General features: G+C 45.5%; 1 protein-coding gene across 3 annotated transcripts in view; it reads left to right on the top strand.

The window, feature by feature from the left end:
- Positions 1 to 992: 992 nt before the first annotated feature.
- Positions 993 to 7,394, top strand: part of DNAJC14 (DnaJ heat shock protein family (Hsp40) member C14) — an 87,532-nt gene continuing 81,130 nt past the window's right edge. The window contains exon 1 of one of the 3 annotated variants that reach the window (XM_068128590.2): positions 993 to 1,105. The gene's annotated coding sequence lies outside the window, so the exon portion shown is untranslated. Of the gene's footprint in view, positions 1,481 to 7,394 lie in introns of all 3 variants that reach the window. The other 2 variants (XM_068128581.2, XM_068128598.2) reach the window with 2 other exon arrangements.

Here is a 7,394-nt window from a genome sequence, read left to right as displayed (position 1 = left end):
CGGTTGTGCTTTCTGGTTTTGATATATACTAGGGCATTGCCCGTACTATATCTATATCTAAAATTATATCCCCCCCCCCCCTCTATTTACATGAAATGGTTTGGTCCAAAGCGAACGGCTTCCGGAGTTTGGTAAAGAAATCGCCATCGCGTGCACAAACGCGCAGGAAAGCGAATGAATCGCAAATTCGTTTTTATTAGTTTTAAAACATAGTTTAACGCCAACATAGTTTGCAAACGTGAAATAAATGAATACGCTCTCAAATGTGCCATCCGAGGCAGAGTGTGTCCGCCACGTTCGGCACACGCGATAGTTCGCTGCTCTCTGATTGGTTGAATCGTTTTTTGGACATAGCTCGGTAAGTAATTGTCCGATTAATATGAAACCTTGAAAAGGCACATCCTCGGGTCCCCAGCAATATACCTGGCAAGTTAAAAGTATATCGGACCCGTGGTTGTCGAGAAACAGCGGTCACAGACAAACAAACGTACAAACGTACAAACAGAGATTACTGGAATTATAGATAGATGCAGCCCGATAAACGGGCTTTTCAGGGTTCCCGAGTTGGTTTTTACAATAAACATCTTCTCGGACGAGTTTGTGTCTTGCCCGTCACTTCGTCCGTCTCAAGCAAGGGCCCTGCTCTTCACTCACACCCAGACCGGCTAATTGTCTGGATGTTCATACTGACACAAATGGGAAGAGGAGGCTCTTTTTTCTTTTCTTGTTTTCTCTCTCTCTATCTCTATCTCTCTCTTTCTTTCTTTCTTTCTTTCTCTCTTTCTTGAATCGGAGGCAACTTGAATCAGAGGCATCCCCCAATCTGCAAGGTGGTTCTGAATTTTTTGAAAGAGAGCAGGAAATCAATTTCGTATTTTGGAATACTTTAAGGCTCCTTCATTTATCGCAAATATGTCTGCTCGCGTGGCGTATATAGAGCCTCTTATGACTACAAAAATAGAGAAGAAGAAGAACTTTTAAACAAAGCCTTTGGTTTGTGGTGTATTTCAACGCCATGACGTAATTAGGTGACGCGGCAATTGTACGTGATGGTGCATTCGCGTTTTGCCCTCCGAAGTCGACAACATCAGTTGCTATCTCATCGGTATGCGATTATAAACATGTCGCTTGAATGGAAAGCTGTAAATACCATTCAGTGAGGGTGTTTTTTCCGACGAACGTTGTTGCGAGAAGTTTCGCTGCCGGGCCCTGATCCGGATGAGCCTGAAGCTCGCTTGGCGTTCCCGCTTCCCCAAGCTCTAACCCGAACACGGAGGTTTTGCTCTCGTTCGCTTGTGCTGAGGCGTTCGGCCTGGCGCCGGACGGAGTGGGGCTGCCGTGAGGTGAGAACGTTTATTTCGTATTGCCCGGCGATGTTCAGTCAATGGATGCCGTCGTGCGAAGGGCAAACCGAACGTGCTCCTTGTTATCCTTGATACGACTTCACTGTGGTGAACGGACGGACTGAACTCGCACTGCAGTTAAGTGAACGACCTATACAGTATACTCGTACTGTACTAGTGAATGTGCTGTTAACTTGCAATCGATTTGCATTACCAAACGATTCAGGTTAAAAACATTGCCAGCCGATCCTGTCGGTACTGTACATCATATCATTGACATTATCGTGGCTAATCGTTCGAGTTGCACTACCTTTGCAGTTTTGGAAAGGACGCTTGCAGCAAATTGACGTTTTTGGAGCAAGTTGACGTGTTTGGAGCAAGTTGACGTTTTTGGAGCAAGTTGACGTTTTTGGAGCAAGTTGACGTTTTTGGAGTAAGTTGACGTTTTTGGAGCAAGTAGACGTTTTTGGAGCAAGTAGACGTTTTTGGAGCAAGTAGACGTTTTTGGAGCAAGTTGACGTTTTTGCAGCCAGTTGACGCGTTTGCAGCATAGTGTTGCCCCAGTCAGTTCTGATTGAGCAGACCAGTGGCACTGAGACAGCTGATCGATCTCACAGGAGCGACCAAGAGATCCCGCATATCCAAGATGTTGTGCTTTTGCCAAATGAAGCCAGGACTGCGCATTCTTCCATGCTATATTTTATCGTGCGTAGCGCGGCCTGGCAGTCGTTGCAGGTGTCGTCAGTGGTGTAGTCGAGTCTACGTTTGTGTGTAAACGTTGTGTTGTGGTGTGGTGTTGTTGATGTTGCTTTGAGTAGTGGAGATTTAGTCGTCGTGCAGTTTCTGTTTTTTCCTTCACTTTGTCATTTCTGGGAAATCCTTTTGGTTTGGTTTGTTTTTGCAAACACGTGGGTGTGGTGTGGTGAGAGGAGGGAGAAAGGGGGGGGGGGGGGGGGGGGTTTTCGACTCATTTTGTGTTGAGTGATAATGTCTACACAGAATTTCCTATTCTATTGGGAGGGGGCAGTTTGGTCGCACAATTATTGTCCCCCGTCGCACCGCGGAGCGAAAGGGGGACTATGGTTTGTCTGGGCGTGCGTACGTGCGTGCGTGCGTGCGTAAGCGAAGGACCGAATTCTAATTTGGTGTGTGGGTGTATCTAGGCACAAGGACGAACGCAATTGAAAATTGGGTCACCACGTCAAAATCAAAGATGGCCACCGCCATGTATGTCTGAACCTTGTGAGTGGAATATCTTGAAAAATAAGCGAAGTACCAACTTCTAATCTGGTGTGTGGGTGTATCTAGGCACAAGGACGAACGCAATTGAAAATTGGGTCACCACGTCAAAATCAAAGATGGCCGCCTTGCGTCTTCTACTTTGTCAACTCACATCACTTCACCGACGGGGGACCTAGGCGTAACGCTTGTTTACTTTCGTTTGCCACCTCTTTGTGTGTCAAAATTGCTCACCGCAGGCAGGTTGGTGGTCTTTCTGTCTTCTACTGACTCCTCTCCGGCCTTGCTCCCCCAGCTCTCTCTGTACTCTGTCCCCCTAATATTCCTACAGGTCGCACAAGATCTGCCAGCAATCCTCTTATGGTTAAACTGCCAAAATCTAGGCTCTCTGCTCACCTTCACTCTTTCGTTCCCCTTTTCTCCCGCCTCTGGAACAAACTCCCCCACTCCCCCACTCCCTTCAATCCCACTCCCTTCAATCCCACTCCCTTCAATCCCACTCCCTTCAATCCCACTCCCTTCAATCCCACTCCCTTCAATCCCACTCCCTTCAATCCCACTCCTCCCTCCAGGTCTTTAAAACAGCTGTTCACCACCATCTCTTATCTTTCCCCATCTAAAACCTTGATCTTTTCTACCCCCGCTAGTTCACCCCAGATACACTTTTTTTGAAATTCCAACTTCTTTCCTGGAAGTCCTTGCAGTGTCCATATGTTTTATACCTCTCCCACCTCCCCTCAAGCCTTCTCCCTCCCACATTTCTCTCGATGTCCCTGCTCTCAAATGTTGTGTTTGTGTCCTTCCCCCTCTCTCCCCATCTTGTCTACCGCTCCCCTTATTTTGTGTTTTGTTTGTCGGTTTGTCTTTGTATGATTAATGTGAGCTCTTTCACGAGCCTCGATCTTGTATACAAAAAAAAAAAAAAGGCCACATCTTGGTGCAAAAGTTTTGCCACTTGCTTGTGATACAACAACAACAACAACAACGAATTTTAAGGCCATTTTCCCTGCAAGAGTGGGGGTTAGCCTTGCGGGCCGCATGACAATGTTCTCCATTTTGCCCTATTTTCTGCATCTCCCCTTGTTAACCCCCTTGCCCGCATTTCTTCTTCCACCATCTTTAGCCAAGTCTTTCTCGGTCTTCCCCGTCTTCTACTTCCTTCTACATTCATTTCCATCACTCTTCTCAACCAGTCACTTTCATCCTTCCTCAACACATGACCAAACCATCTCAAACTGTTTCTCTTCACAGCATCCATCACAGGCTCTATTCCCATCATCTTTCGCAATTCATCATTTGTCTTCCTCTCTCTCAACGATACTCCACACATCCACCGAACCATTCGCATTTCCACCCTTTCCAGCCTTCGTTGCTGCTCTACGTTCATTACCCATGTCTCGCTCCCATAAATCATAACACTTCTCACACATGCAGCAATGCAGCATGCACCTTTCCCTTCAGCTTCATCGACACTCCCCTCCTCGTCAGCATGCCACTCAGTTCCCGAAACTTCTTCCATGCACATCTCACTCGAGCAACCGTTGCCGAGTCTGATCCACCTTCTCCATTCAGCATGTCTCCTAGGTAGCAAAATGTTTTCACACCTTCCAGCTTCACGCCGTCTCCAAGATCCAACTCAACATTTCCTCTATCTGCAGCTCCCTCTGTGCACACGTTACACTTGAATGTAGCTGCCACACTGGTTAATGACCCTCTCAAACCACTACATTTTTGATGAACCCACTCAGCGCCCATTGTACATTGAATGGAATTCACTCCGACACCCTTCCTGCACACAGCACACGGCCACTTCCCAGTTCTTTCCACCTCACCACATGCTTTACCACTTGCCATCACCTTCGTCTTTCCGATATTCACCTTCAGACCTTTTGTCTCCATACATTCCTTCCACTTGTTCATCTTCTCCCTCAGTCCATCCATACTTTCTGCAATCAACACTAGATCATCCGCATACAACAACTCCGACGGTAAACCCTCCTTTACGTTCCGAGCCAGCACCTCCATCACAGTTACAAATAGTATTGGACTTAGTACCGACCCCTGATGCACTCCCACCTTCACCTCAAACTCACCACTGTTCCCGTCCTTCGTCCATACAGCTGTGTTTCCTATGTGCTTGTGATGCATGTAGGAAAAGGAGGAAATCGAAGTGTGGTATTTGCTTTTGAAGTTGGGATATGGTGGTGATAATCCGTGTCTTCGGGACGAATTACAGCTTGTGCAGAAGATGGGGACATATTTGTCAATGCTCGAGACGTTTTTAGTTTGTTTCTACCACAAGTTTTGAGAGAGACAGAATAACAGAGTTTATGATGCCTTGGAATGTTTCTCGGTTTATTTTCTCATAAACATTACCTGCCCTCATCAGCATTGTCTCTCCTTGCTTTGCTGGTTATGCAGTTTTTCTGGTTTTGCTGGACAAATTTGGTGTAAATTGTACAATAGTTAATATACACTCGCGAGGAATTTCACCTCAATGACTTTACAAAAGCAGTTCCGCAGTCTTGTATCTGGAATTTGACAAATGTATAAATATATTAGAGGAGATCTGAAATTTGGTCTGTGTAAAAAAAAAAAAAAAAAACACCTTTAGAGGCCATTTTTCCCCGCAAAGCGGGGGTTGGCCTTTTTTCGGGAGCCGTGGTTGTTGTTGTTTTTCAGTCCCCTTTTTGAAGCAATGTTTTACGGCCGGATGCCCTTCCTGACGCCAACCCTTTTTGTCGCCTTTTAACGACAAACAGGGAATTACCAGTGAGCTGGTACTCAATTAGCCGACCTCGGAAGGATGACAGGCTGAGTCAACCCCCCTGGCGTTAATTCAGCGATCGACCGGGATTCGAACCCAGGATCCTAGGATCCTAAAGCCGGCACCCTAGCCGCTAGCCCAACACCAGGGTCTGTGTGACTGATGTATTTTCCGTAGCATTGTTAATTCTTGTTTGTTCGTTTTTCAAAGATAAATTTCAAATTCCCCTGACACTGCAATCTACCACAATGAAGCTGAGTCTGTAGGGCCATCATTTTCACATCGCAGACACATCGATGGTCTCTGTCTTCCACCATGTCATCCATGGTCCACCATCAACCCCCTTCTCGTGAAACTCCCAACATCTAAGATCACTGCTCACCTCCACTCATTTGTTCCTCTTTTTTCCCACCTGTGGAATTACCTACCACATACTCTTCAATCTCATTCTTCCCTCCAGATTTTCAAGACAGCTGTGCTCACCACCATCTTGGATCATCCCCAATCTTAAACTATGATCTTTTCTACAACCGTTAACTCCCGCAAAGCCCACCTCTTTCCAACTTTCCTATTTTCCTTCCTTAGAGTTTGCTTCTGTGTCCATCTTGTCAACCGTGTGTCCTCCCTTTGTCCTCATTCTTCCTCGCATCCCTTATCTTCAAAGTCTCTCTCTATTTTTGTCCCTAAACACCAATGTTGTGTGTTTTACCTCTAAGTTGATTAAGCTGGATGGAGGTTATGTTTCACCCCTGTCTTTTTGTGAACAGGATATCTCAAAAGGTTGTGGATGGATTCGGATGAAATTTGGTGGATATGTTGGGTATGTGACAAAGATGAAACTATTACATTTTGGTAAATATCCGGATGTGGATCTGAGAATTTATTAAGTGATTCTTCACCATTGAGTGATAGGGCCAAAAACGATATATATGGCATGACGTTTCAAAAGGTTGTGGTTGAGTTGGGTGGGTGACAAGAACAAGCTGACTAGATTTTGTTTCAAGTCTGATTCCAGGTCTGGCCCATCGGTGGGATACAAAATGTAAACTGTTTAGTCTGGCGGAGGTATGCTCTCTACCGAGTGCTGTTCTAGTTGTGTTATGTTGTGTCGTGATCCATTCCATGTTCTAGCTCCACTGCGTTTCTGTGCACCCCCATGCTCTTCCAGCCCCAAAAAATGACACAAGGTAAGCCCTCCCTTTGCTGCTTCAAACCCTGCCCGGGTTCCTCCACAGCTGCAGACATTCACAAGTTGCACATACATGAGAATTCCAATGCTAACTGCCCCCTCAGCCACCGGAGTACGATGTGTAAATGTCGTAACAGCTGTGGAAGGACTCTGGGAAGAGTTTGAAACAGACAAAGGGCTTACCTTGTGCAGCCTTTACGGCCACAGTTATGCAGCTTTCTTCAGCTAGAAGAGCATCAGAGGAGCCAATTTATTTATGTAATCCTAGCCACCTGGGGTAATTGATTAGGCGAGAGCTGATTGGTTATTCCCTCCATTCACGTGAGCGATGTGAGTAGGTCTTTGTTATATTTTCACTACCGGTCAAAAGTTTTAGAACACCTCAATTTTTCCAGTTTTTATTGAAATTTACGCAGTTTAATGTCTCAATTTACTCTGAAATTAAGCACAGAACAAATAAACAATTGGAGATAAAAAAAATAAATCATAGAATAATTTTGTTTAACAAAATGTAATTTAAATTTTTGACTCAGCAAAGTAGCCACCTTTTTCAGATATAACCGCCGAACACACTCGTGACATTCTTTCTACAATGGAAATCAAATATTGTTCGGGAAGTTCTTCCCAACACTGTTGCAGAAGTTCACACAAATGTGTTGCACTTGTAGGTTGCTTTGCTTTCACCCTTCTGTCCAGTTCATCCCAAACCAGCTCGATGGGGTTTACGTCAGGAGACTGTGCTGGCCATTCCATGATTTGAAGCCCACCATCTTGTTCTTTTCCTCGAAGGTAGTTTTGACATAGCCTAGAGATGTGTTTAGGGTCATTATCTTGCTGTAGGATGAACCCCTGACCC

The sequence above is a fragment of the Myxine glutinosa genome, chromosome 1 (genome assembly GCF_964187855.1).
Source record: "Myxine glutinosa chromosome 1, kmMyxGlut1.1, whole genome shotgun sequence".
Taxonomy (NCBI): Eukaryota; Metazoa; Chordata; class Myxini; order Myxiniformes; family Myxinidae; genus Myxine; species Myxine glutinosa.
This window is presented reverse-complemented; position numbering and strand designations above follow the sequence as displayed.